The sequence below is a fragment of the Bidens hawaiensis genome, unplaced genomic scaffold (genome assembly GCF_021521415.1).
Source record: "Bidens hawaiensis isolate Kalapana, Puna unplaced genomic scaffold, B.hawaiensis_p1.1 tig00001461_1, whole genome shotgun sequence".
NCBI classification, from domain to species: Eukaryota; Viridiplantae; Streptophyta; class Magnoliopsida; order Asterales; family Asteraceae; genus Bidens; species Bidens hawaiensis.
The window spans coordinates 3,673,234-3,686,746 of record NW_027491082.1 but is presented as its reverse complement, the minus strand read 5'-3'; the positions used below and the strand labels follow the sequence as shown (position 1 = coordinate 3,686,746).

The 13,513-nt window shown below is 31.5% G+C and overlaps 1 pseudogene across 1 annotated transcript; it reads right to left on the bottom strand.

The window, feature by feature from the left end:
* Positions 1-8,988: 8,988 nt before the first annotated feature.
* On the bottom strand, positions 8,989-12,238 carry LOC143577988 (serine/threonine protein phosphatase 2A 57 kDa regulatory subunit B' beta isoform-like; annotated as a pseudogene). Its single transcript, XR_013143195.1, has 2 exons — positions 11,010-12,238; positions 8,989-9,496 (listed from the first exon to the last, which is right to left on the bottom strand). The product of XR_013143195.1 is annotated as a serine/threonine protein phosphatase 2A 57 kDa regulatory subunit B' beta isoform-like (transcript).
* Between the last annotated feature and the right edge of the window lie 1,275 nt (positions 12,239-13,513).

Genomic DNA, 13,513 nt, shown 5'->3' with positions numbered 1-13,513 from the left:
CTTTAAAGTTTAGACTACAGTTAAGACGGGATACATTATTACATTACAAAAAGATTAGCTTAATTCTTCTAGCGTCTGGTATCGCAAAACATTATTTTGTTGATTCTGGTGAGTTTCTTCAGAGACCCGGCTTCCGGTATATATAAATCCTCTGTTATTTAAATAAATCTTTTAAGATTTTTTTCTTAATAAAATAAGATAATGTTCATAGAAAATAACGATAGATGATGTTTATTATTAAAGTGTTATACATAGACATGGACGACTAAATATAATTAATAATATACTTAGGGTTTGATGATGAAAGGGTTTCATAAATAAATGATATGTTATAACTCGTTTAAAAGCTATCTGAATTTGGTGACCCATGACCCACTTATGTTTTTTACTATAAAATTGTTTATTAATTATAAATAATATCTTTTTCTTTTTAAAATGGATATTAAATTTTAGTATATCCCTATTTTATAAGATTTTCATATCAAATAATTTGAAAGATTAATTTTTAATTTAATGAGATGTTATAACCCGTTTAAGAGCTATCTGGTTTTGGTAAGACCCATACCCATGAATTTGGGTTAAATCAATGAGAGGCATCTATTTAAAAATTAAGCAATCTAGTGGCTTTCATAAAAGAGGGAGCGACCACATCACGACACGTAGGATTTTAGGGTTTTCGTTTATATATATTATAGATTTAAAGTAGTTTTTATCAACCTAACCATAAATACTATTAATATACTTCCATCAATTTTCAAAAATACCATTAAATTCAAAGACATTTTATTTTATTTTTTCAAAGTGTCTAATTTTAAGTAATCCCTCAATCCACATCTATATTTATCACACAATAAAAAGTTTCACCTCCTTCGATTTTTCCGTTCTACACTTTCGGGGTTTTGGCCATTTGGGACATGAGCACGTGCATTTAATAAGTGTTTTAAAGTATATATGCTTAGACAATGTGTTATAGAAAGGGTTAAATGGGCAAATTATGACGGCACCTAAGTGATGAAGTTATTTAAAAAAAACCTAACAGTATATATTTTAACTAAACAAATTAGTTGTTTTAAAAAATAACTACTTTTGATCTCCGTAAGTGGTTTTGAAACGTGTTTGAATTGATACTTTTGATGATAAGTAATTATTAAGAAAACAAATATTAATTGTTAAGAAATAATTAATAAACTCATTGCCTATGTGACGCACTTTTAAAAAATAATTTAATAAAATCGCTCAATCTACTACACTCACCGCCTATGTAGCGTGCTTTTTTCCCATTCACTAACCCTTACATATATAATGTTCAAATTTGATATTTGAAATTATTTCAGTATCTAAACCGGTTTCTAGAATTTCAGATATAATATAATGGATATTCAGATTTTTAAAAATTAAACGTTTAAAACTGTATCTATATACTCTAATAAAATACTATCAATTTTTGCCACTTTTCAATCTTATTGTCCTTCTCGTCTATTTTTCAACCAATTTCAATATATGGTCCTTATCTTTTAAGTCATTTCAATATATGAATTCAAGTTTATTTTTATTAAACGAAAATCCTAACCGATTCATTCATTAATATTAATGATGAAATAAGAAAATAAGAAAATATCAAACTTGAAGGTTGTAGGCCTGTTAGAAAAAATTTTAAAGTCACGGGTAATTGCAAATTAAAAAAAATAAAGGTGCATCATTGTAAAAGAATTTGGATTTGTATGGTAATAAACTACATATTGTTTTTAAATTGTGATTCAAACAGTAGTACATAATTTATTATATAAGATTGGTTTCAAATTTTTTCATGTGCATTTGCACTCAGGAAAATGTGTATTCTCTTAATTTTTTTCAAACATTTAGTATAAATATTGCAAACATGGATAATACCTATTATATATATCATGGTGTTTAGTATTAAATCATTGAAGTTGAATATTATAATTATAATCCATATTTATAATGATTTACTAAATGAACTATCTATCATTTATTTATATGACTTTTTGGTATAGTATAAAGGGATTAGAAATAAGAAGATCAATATTTAGTTTTCAATATTTTCTTTCATAACTCAGACCAAAATACTTTAGAAACATATATTTTATGACTTGATTTATAGTTTTTTATACATTTAAATATATTTAATTTCATATGCCTTATAAAACAAATTAATGACTTAATTAAAAGCATTCAAAATTTAAACCAAAAAATCTACTTCAGTCTCTGACGTAGGTTGTCGCAGTCTACTAAAAAACAATTAATTAAAGACTTAAATACCTATAACTAGTACGGGTAAGTAAGGTCGTCTCCACATGGACTCAAGAAAAGTGCTAAGTTTAATATTACTAAATTAATTAATAACTAAAGTGGACAGACGATGTCAAGCTGTTTTTAGAAAAAGATTTAATTAAAACTAAATGCTTACTTAAAAAGGTTTATAAATAATATTAATAAAAAGCATTCATTCTATGTTCAGGTAATGTGTTTCTTCAACTTAATCCCAGATTCACTTGTCTTGATTGCGCAGTTATTACTAAACCTAGTAGTTTGATTGTGATGACAAACGATACCCTAACCGAATTGTTGACACAATTGAACTCGATCTACACAATTACCAATTTATGTTTTATGATAACTAGTTAAGTAACATTAACTGATGATTATTAGTTCAATGACACAAGAGCCTAACCCTAAATGTTGATGAACAAACCAAACAAGTGATGTACTAATCAATAATTGCAAACACAAATTGTTTGAACAACCAAGCAATCAATTGAACAAAAATAAAGCAATAAACTAACTCAAGTTCATAAAATTAAGCACATGAATCTGGTCTTAAGAAGAATTACACAAAACCCTAGCCTAGAATGAACAAAGGACTTAGCCGAACATCGACATATCGATTAAATGACTTATCTTTGATAACATGCAAACCCAAGATGAACCGAAAGCTTCGGAATGGTGGAAAGTCACCCTAAGCAGCATCTTTTACCTCTGGAAGTCGTAATATGCCGAAAAGGGTCGAAAAATTGTTTATATAGTGAAAAGCCTAACTTTAGCCGACTTTAAGCATCTTCGCGTATCGCGAAGTTGCATGTCCAGCATCTTCGCGGCAAATGACTTCAAATTCAGATTATTCTCGTCGAGAAACATGAAATTCATATATTATGGATTCCGTAACTTATTTTCTAGGCCGAGATATGCCCGTTTTACTAAAATACACTTTCTTGGTAACCCATCTTGTTCAGTTTTCACTTCGTCTTCAGGTTTCTCATCCAATCCTTTCCCGAATCCTTCTTAACCCTCCATATATGTTTCCCCATACTTCCATCTTCTCGAGGCTTGCTTAATCTTCATCTGGATAGCTCTGAATTAGCTCGTTTAAACTCCTTAACTTCCAATGTCCTGAAAACACATAGCAATGCTTGAAGTACCAATGTTCATCCATTTATTTAACTAAAATCAACTAATTAATATATAAAATTAACTAACTTTTACCCAACCATCAGTCCCATCCCACTATTTTCGCTTTCCAATAATCATTTAGTTTATTGAAACCTTGAATATCGTCTTCGTCAGTAACTTACATAATTTCAATATTATATTAACTTATTAATTTTATTTTTATACAATTACAACGAATTGGGGTTATGTTAGTGTTACCAGTTCGTTAGTACATAATTAAAGTGCTTATTATGGGTTATATTCAAAATAATAAATCTATACACAAATTTTTTAATACAATTATAACATTTTTTATTAAAATATGTTATAAAATTTCATTAAGATTCACACCTTAATTATAATGTAACTTAATAGAAATATTTATTATTTTTATTTTTATTTTCTTTTTGTTATTTGTAACTTAATCATGCTCCTCATTATATTTCAAGGATATTCTATTTTCACATTAATTTAAAAAATAATAATAATCCGGTTGAAATTCATTTACCATCCTTCCATAAAATCCGAAATCTTTGCTTCTTTTTTTTTCTCTATAAGTTGTTAAAATATATATATCGATTAGTTAAATATTCCAACAACTATCCATAATAATAACCAATAGCACGTGATTAGTATTCAAAATTTAAGCATTCCTTATCTAATACTTTCAATTATTATAAATAAGAGTCACTATTTTTACTTTATGTAATTTTAAATCTTCTAATATTCTACTAAGCTTGAATAATCACTGTTATTTTGAACCATGGCTTTAAGAGTAGCATGTCTTTGTCATTTTCCTAGCAATTACATTCATATAAAATAAAACAAATCATTTTATTATAATTTAATTTTTGGTTGTATACGTTGTTTGATTATACAATTGTTAATTATAAAACATATATTCAATTAAAAATTTGTCATACATAGGATATTAATGACATCAAATTTATCATCATCAATCAATTTCAAATTTTAAAGATTTTAAATATGATTATATCATCAAAGTTGATGTTCTTGGAATAATCATGTTTTTTGGATAAACATGAGCGTATGATCTCAAATGACATCATATTAATTGATTAAAAGGTATGATATTTTATGTGTATGAATATTTTTATTTTGCTAGTTTCATGGATATATTATCATCTATCTAGGGTTGGCATGTACTTAAAGAGCCTTATTTGTCACACGAACAACTATACGTGGCTATATCAAGAGTTACAAGCAAACATGAACTAAAAGATTTGATTTTTTGATAAACAATGTATAGCGACCAATACAATCACAAATGTAGTGTACATGAAAGTTTTTATTTATCTGTAATATATTTGTGTAATCTTAGTTATGTAATTTGTGTAATTTTAATGTAAATTGTAATTGCATCAACAATATACGATCATTTTGTTGACTATATTTTATTTAATGATTAAAGTTTAAAATTCTTATCAATTACCTGTGTAATACACGGGCCTCAAACTAGTATTCCATAGTTCAAACAACAAAATCTTATCAAACAATAAAATAATTGAAAATTTGATTAAAAAAAATATATATATTTCCAAACAACAAAATCTTATCCAGACTCAAACTCAACAACAAATAAAAAATTCAAAACAATTGAATATTCAAACACAATTGAACAACAAAATCTGGTCCAACCCTATTAAGCATTCCTTGGAAGACCATATGTGTATGTGGAACAGAATAATGCCACCTCTAACTGAAACATAGTAATTCAGAGTTGATATTTACTACTTTAGTGATTTTTCTGTTACTATTATACCTTTCGGAGTACCCCCCTATGGCCCTATCCAACATACTCCATTGCGTAATGAATACTGAGTAGATATAAATAAATAAAATGTTTGTTTTAGGCTTTTGAAAATGTGAGGGAAAATATAAAGGCCATCCATATACCCAATGGGAAAGTCAAATGTTTCATAAGGCCTGGGCAGCCCATTTGGAAAGTCAATGAGCAACCTCCACATAAATGATAAAACAGAGAGAATTTATTAAGGGTGCTTATTATAAAAAAGTACACCATCGCCATTAATAAGCATCCTGTCAAATTTCATTGACTTTGTTGAATCATATATCATGTTTTATACGTGAACGTTATAATTTATATGAACTATTATCATGACTTAGTTTTGTAATCGTCAATCTTCGCATTACATGACATTATATGCATAAAAAGTTATAGTAAAAATGCTATAAACTTAATGCATATAAAAGTAAAACAATAGGAAAAATATAGAGACATTGTGATTTGTAATGGTAGTGACGGCTGGCAGTGACATATCTAGAACATAATTTAAGACTTAAGAGGTAGCATAAGCTAAAGGAGTTACAAATTTTGAACGTATAATATAATATATTTTGTAGTGTATAAATTTTTAATTACATCTACATTAATATCATGTATAGAAAGCATATAATATTGACTAAGATTCCCGTTAAGTTAACAAATGTTTCTGTGTTAATGAGTTGCACTAAATAATAATGTCTTAGAGGCTTGAAAAAATAAAATTAAAGAGTCAATTAAAGCAAAGCAAAAGTTAACACGAAAAATATGATTAAAATACAATTTGTCAATTTTTATATGCTATGTAAAGTTCTTTGAATGCTATATATGCATTAACTGTACTGATTGAATTTGTGGGACATACATAAAATGATATGCATTATACGTATCGACCTTATTTCAACTTTTATATAAAGTAGTTCTCACTAATCAATCTCAAATATTTTATTATGTTTCAACCATTTTCCAAATACCATTAAATCCAATATATATATATATATAGGGTAAGGTTAAAATGAAAACTCACTTGAGTTGTGAAAACCCATGAAAACCCTATGTAACATCGTTTTTTTTTGTTACATGTAATATACGTTGTAACATTTAATACAAAATATCGAAACATAAAAAAAAATATTTTGCTATTTTTTAACATTTTTTACTAATTTTTATATATGTTTTCAAGAAAGAGAAAAAATTATATTTATATTTACATTTTTATTCACTTTAATTGTGGACCACAAGATTTAAACATTAATTAAAAACATGTGGTTGAGAATGAGTTTCTAGAGTTTTCACAACTCAAATGAGTTTTCATTTTATACTTAGCCTATATATATATATATTCGAGTTTTAAGTTATCACCCACGAAATGCAATAGACGATGGACTGAAATGAAAAAAAATTGAAATGGATCGTTATCATTCTATTAATTTTATTATTTTGTTTTGTTAACACATGAGGGAATGAATAATTGCTTTGTATTATTTGGTATGCAGGAAAAAAAAGATACAAATAACAAATATTTGCCTCAAAATAGAAAAATTTATCAAGATAAAAAAAAAATGGCTTCGATGGTGGCAGAGGGTGTGATGGTGTCGATGGTGATAGTTGTGGTGATCAAGTGATAGTGGCGGTGGTCATGTGGATGGTGCTTGGGCAGCAATGGGGATGGGGATAGGGTGGCGTGGACTGGGTTAGTGGATGGTAACATCTGTGGTCGACTGGTGGTCAGGATGGATGGCCGGCGACAGATGAGGTCGGGATGGGTGGTGATGAGGCGGTGAGTGATGATTGATCAAAGATTACACCAACTTTGGCTGAATTGAAAAAAATGTTGATTATTTTAAATGAAAAAATTAATAATTAATTCCAATCTAATTAATTTGGCAAATATACACATTAAAATGAAATTTAGATTCAAATTCCAACCAATTTTGTGAATCAAATACGTTAACACAGTGTTTGGTATTCAGGAATGACATCTAAAATGAAATTGACCTTGGTAAGAGTGAAAAAAAGATTGTTTGGTTGGTCAATGCACGTCTTTCGATCGTTTGTTAATACAAGGGAAAATTCCCAAAATAGCCTTTTTTAGAGAGAGAGTCCCAAAAATAACGCTTTTTTTCTCAAAATTTTTTAGAATTTGAACTTTTCAGACGCATTGGGAAAAAATAATAATGTAGGGGTAGTAGGCGAAATTTCTAAAAAAAGTTAGGGAGGAGACCAGATTTGAGAAAATAATGAAAGTAAAGTCCAAATTATTTTAAAATCTTTGAATAAAAGTTCAGATTTTTACTAAACTTTTTTTCTCAAAAAATCTTCTTGAGAGACTGTTTTTTTATATTTCCTACATTTTCCGTCAGTATTTTCAAATTATAGGAAAAAGAGATTTTCAAATCTCTTCTTGAGAGACGAGATTCTACCACCACCCACCGTTCGCCTTCTAAGTTCTACCACCAACACTACCGCCACCACCACCCACCGTTCGCCACCACCACCATCCACCCATTTCCCACCACCATCCGGTGGCTCCACCATCACCGTCGCCGTCACCACCACCGTCTCCGGCGACCTTCTCGCTGTCAAATCCACCGACCTCTCAACCTCTCAAGTCTTTCAAAAAGAACAACACATTCTGCCACCACCATCCATCACCACCACCCACCATCCTCCACCACCACCATCTACCACCCCGTTGGTATATATATATTTTATTGCAACCTAGCTTTGGCTGCTAACACTTTCATGCTCATTTGTTTCAGAAAATGGAGGGTCGACGACGGATGATTTTAATGGCCTAGGCAAGTGACAACAAAGACCTTAAATTTTTATTCTGTGGATAGGTTCATTTTCTCTTTGCTGCATGTGGTATATAAAATAGTTCATACATATATAACATCATCATCATCCAAAAGCAAACAACAGAACCGTGGTTTTACGTGTATAAGTCGATGGTGTGAACTGTTAATTACTTCATACGACAGAATTCAGCACCCGTTGGTGGTAGACGGTCACGGTGGGTGGTGGTGATGGATGGTGGTGGCGGACGATGGTGGTGGGTGGTGATCGATGGTAGTGATGGGTGGTGGGTGGGTGGTGGGGGTGGATGATGGTGGTGGGCGAATGGTGGTGGATGGTGGCGGTACTGGTGGTGGTAGAAGGCGAACGGTGGGTGGTGGTGGTAGAATCTCGTCTCTCAAGACTATATTTGAAAATCTCTTTTTCCTAGAATTTGAAAAGATTGACGGAAAAGGTAGGAAACATAAAAAAAACAATCTCTCAAGACGGTTTTTCGAGAAAAAAAGTTTAGTAAAAATCTGAACTTTTACTTTAAAATTTCAAAATAATTTGAACTTTTCCTTCATTATTTTTCCAAATCTGGTCTCCTTCATAACTTTCTTTAGAAATTTGACCTGCTACCCCTACATTATTATCTTTTCTCAATTTGTCTGAAAAGTGCAAATTCTAAAAAATTTTGAGGAAAAAATGGCTATTTTGAGCTATTTTGGGAATTTTCCCTTAATACAACTATGAACTATTACATCCTAGTATCCTACATTGTTTCAACAGATTGCTTAATCCGAACACTCAAATCCTGTTATCTGCAGTTTCATAACACAATCCCAAACACCCCTTTATTTTATCTTTAAAAAAAATAATCAATCCCCAAATATTAAATTACTAATTATTAAACAACGCATGCCCCCATTCACCTACATTCATCAGAAAGAAAAGAAATTGTACAATTTTAAGAAATAAATCCAACACACAAATATTTGACACTTTTTATTCATGTAGAAAACAAGAAGAAATCAAAGATTGTAACTAAAAAGTTTGTATTAATCTTCTATCTAGAATTATCATTCTTTTTACCTAATAATCTTTGATGTTTAACTTTAACAACAGAAAACAAAAAAGCCAACACGGAGTAAAAATCTCTCACTTTGTTCTGTTGTCAGCAGCTTCGGCTAACTTTTGCCATGTCAGCTCACGTTGCTTGTCTGCCTTGCTGGCATGAGCCCGTTTCTCAGCATATTGCTTCTGGCACTCTACAAACAACTTTGCATCCATTTCTTGAAACATTTTACGAACGTTGACGGTCAACCCATGCACTGCTGGATTCCAGTGAGATTGAATGTTGTTCTCGAGTGCTTCGAAGACTAATGGTAAAATAATATTGCGGTTTTGAGCGATTAAGCTTACAATGTGCTCGTTGTTCCATAAGAATAGAGCTCGTTCTGCTGTCTGAAAATAGAATTTTATCAAGTAAATACGTTATAAACGCAAGACAAGAAACCTGAGTGGTAATAATGATGATGGTTGGTTATATCACTTTACATGCTCAAAACTGAATGTTCAGCGAACTGTTTGTGAACCATTCGCCTGGAGGTTTGCTTATGTTTTCTTTAAACGAATGAACATAAACGAAAATATTTGTTCATTGAGTTAAACGAACGAGCATGAACACGTGGCTTGTTCATTCATTTATGGTAAATGTTCATTCATTTTAATTAGTTTTTGTTCGTTTGTTTAAGTTCGTTCGTTGTTTGTTAATATGTTTTGTTCAAAAATTTTGGCCCATTACAACTTGGTATTGTTTTTTAAATTTTTTTAGGCCTAACACATTGTTCTTCATGTTACTTTTAACTAGTGTTAGCTTAGACCACGTCCATTCAACTATGTTTATTACATGTATACGTTAACGCTCGTGAACCATTCGTTTATACTGTTAATGAACAAACATAAATGAACACACACATGTTCATCTTCTTAATAAACGAACACTAACTAGAAAACCCCGTTCATGCTCGATCATTTGTCCAGTTAAAGTTAAACGAATGAACACGAACATGCTCCATAGTCCATTCATGTTTGTTTCGTTCGTTTATAAGCCTTTATCCATGAAAATTACGATGTTTCCTTTGTTGGCAAATTGGAAGCCAAAGTTACTACTTTTCCATAATATCTCCTCATTTAAACACTATTTAACAATACTTTAGAATTAACACACACAAGCACAAAGAATCATTAAAGAACAAGGAAACATATCCACCTAAAGTGTCAATACTTATTAAAGTGTGACATTAACAATATATAGAAACCATTGATGCTTGATTAAAACAGAATCATTTACCAATTTAACATAAATGTTATCATCAGTTGCCACCAGCATGACTTAAATGAGCACTCAAAATTAACACTAACGTGAACCATTGACAGTCAAAAAACATCGATTACAAATCATTCATTAAAATCAAGATTAACAATTTAAGTATAGAAGTTAAAATTAATCACACTCTATACACAGAATCATCGAAGAAGAGATGAGAAAAAGATGATGAACAATCAATCTTTTTATCTTTGTATTACTTTTAAAAGATATTATTAATTAACTGATTGTTTAACTTAGATTTGATGGGGAAAAAAAACAGAATAGTCCAACCAACAAATCTTGCAACTTGCATTATTTGTTATTGTTTCCTTTTAACTTCATTCAAATATCATTCGCGCCAAAATACTTCACGCCGTAAAGACAAACTCCTAACAATCGACAACATGCAACACGTGGCACCAGAAAAAGGTAAGTTTCTATCTAATCTAACAATCCTAGTAAACTATAAACGTCATATGGTGTGTACATATCAACCGTGCCTCACAGTTTCTTAAAATAATAAAAACGCTTCAAAGCATATAGATGGCAATAAACAACTATTCAGCTAACACTTTAATGAAAAAAAGATAATGGAATTTCTCAAACCTGAAAATGAGGGCTGTTAAGACACCGAGCAATTTGTCTAAAAAGAGGAACCATGCACCGTTGAAACTCGATGGCCTGTGTAGCTTCCAATATTTCTTCAAGCTCCCCAAGAAAAAGAGTTTCCTTTTGGCAATTAGTAATCGGTCAATACTTAAGCAAACCCGTTATAACTGTATCCGCCAACTTATTATCTTTTTCAACAAACTGAACAATACAATAAGAAAGCTGCTGATGATACACACCAACCGATTTCGGCTTGTGAAGCGGTATAAGTGCCCTAACAAGAAACAACTTATGTTCCTCTTTCATTGGTAATGCAAAACCGTTAATTATGCTTCCAAGTATTTCCAACAACTCACCGATACCATTATGCCTTTGCGTCTCATAGATAAACGTATAAAATATGTTATTAATTGCTTTCCTAATAAACGGACGGTGCACCATAAACTTCCCATATATTCTATGTAAAATAGTTTTAAATACTCGCGCTCATGTTGATCCTCAGAATCAAACATGTCTAACAGCTTTAAAACGAACGAATGGTTTATAAACCGTTTCGCAACCTTTGCATCAGTGTCTGATGACACAACATACCTTAACAGAAGCTCATAAACAAGCTGTAAATGCGACCATGATGGATCAAGATACGGTTCTTCTTCATCTGCTTCAACATTTTCCGACCCAGTGTGTTCATGAGAGCTCGGCGGTAAACACCTGAACACATTTACCGAAATCATCTTAACCATTTCCTCTTGATTACTCTCGGTAATCTTCCCCGATCCCGACTGCACATAATCCACAAGCTCAACTAAATTCAGTCTCTTAATCTCCTTTTCCCTAACCGACTTCAACGTATCCGTAAAGTCAAACTGAACACAGCAAACCTGACACTTTCTCAAAAACAAATGTTGCCGTTCCGACACCGGAACGTCTCGAAACATCGGTAAAGCTTCAACCGCGGTCGCAGCTCCACCGGAAGACAATTGCTGCTGCGGTAGCCCTAAATTATTAGGGATAGAAGCAGCAGTGCCACGAGACGACTGATTAGGAGTGATATTCGAAGCGGAAACGGATTCAGAGCTTCCGTAGCCATTGGCATCGGACTTGGATGCCTTTCGATGGCCACGTTTCATGAATTTGTTCAACATATTCCAGATTTTTCAATTGAGTGAAGTTACTAACCCTAATATGTATACTAATACTATCAGGACTAAATCATCATCCGATCAACATAATAACATATTATGGTAACATCTAAACCCTAGGTTTAAAGTTGTGTTAGCGATAAAAGGTGAAGAAAAAGGTGTAGAAGTGGTATAAAGTTAAGAGGTTAGTGACGGTGGATTGAGAGTGGAGTGCATCCGGCGGTGGTGATGAGCTGAGAGAGAAGATAGAGTAGAGTAGAGTGAAAGCAAATCTGATAGGAGGAGTGATGTTGAAATTGGGAAAGATTGCAACTTGAGACTTGACAAGTAGATTTTTTCTTTTTTTTTAATGTCCAATTTAGATAGCTGATGAGTCACCGGTTCTTCGTTACTTGAGTTTCGGATATCATTCTTAGGTTGTTTGCCATAGTGTGGGCTTTAAAGTCTCTTGACACTGCCATATCTTCGCACCAGAGCTTTAAACCCCCAAACTATATGTTCCTTTATGGCTTTAAACTTTTTTTTTCATAACATAAAAAAACCAACACAATAAAATAAAATTAGATAATAATAAAAAACAAACTAAATTAAATTTAAAAGCATAAAAGGTAAAAATTAAAAGAAGTTATAACTATTTTAGTCACCGCCACTATTTTTCTTGTTCCTCCAAACATGTTCAATCAAATTCGATCGAAGACTGTGATTCATTTGCCTTCTTCGTGTTCTTAATAAATTTGCAAGTTTCTCATCATCGTTTGGTATTGAGATCGGTTTTGGCTTAGCAGTGTACTCGCCTTAACAAAGTGTTGTACCTGAGTTCTCCAATATCATATTGTGAAAGATAATACAAGTGTACATCATGTTTCTTGCGAACTCATGTTTTTTCTTGAAATATCGATGTTTATCGTCATTCAGGCACGTAAAGCTAAGAACTAGCGTGGCCCACTCCGGATAATGTGACAATCGTCAATTTCAGGTTAACTCCGTTAACTCAACTCCGTCAATTCAAACTTAAAGATCATTGAATCTATAACGCACACCTCATTACATTTAAACTAGGGTTTAAATGACGCTTGACACTTACTACATGTGTAGTCTTTCGGGAATTGCACCGAAACGCAAACGAATTGACGCAAACCATTGGTGAATAAACGAAAAACGTCAAAACAATAATTATATGATAATTATGTGTTAGACTTATGTGTTATGTGATAATATTGTTTAAAACGTTAACTCAAGATGCAAACAACTTAGATTAAGCTAGAAAAATAATGTTTAGAAGTGGAGGGGCCTTGATGTAACTTATTATTATTAATAATATAAATCAAAAACCCTAATCTCTTTCCCTTTCTCTCTCAA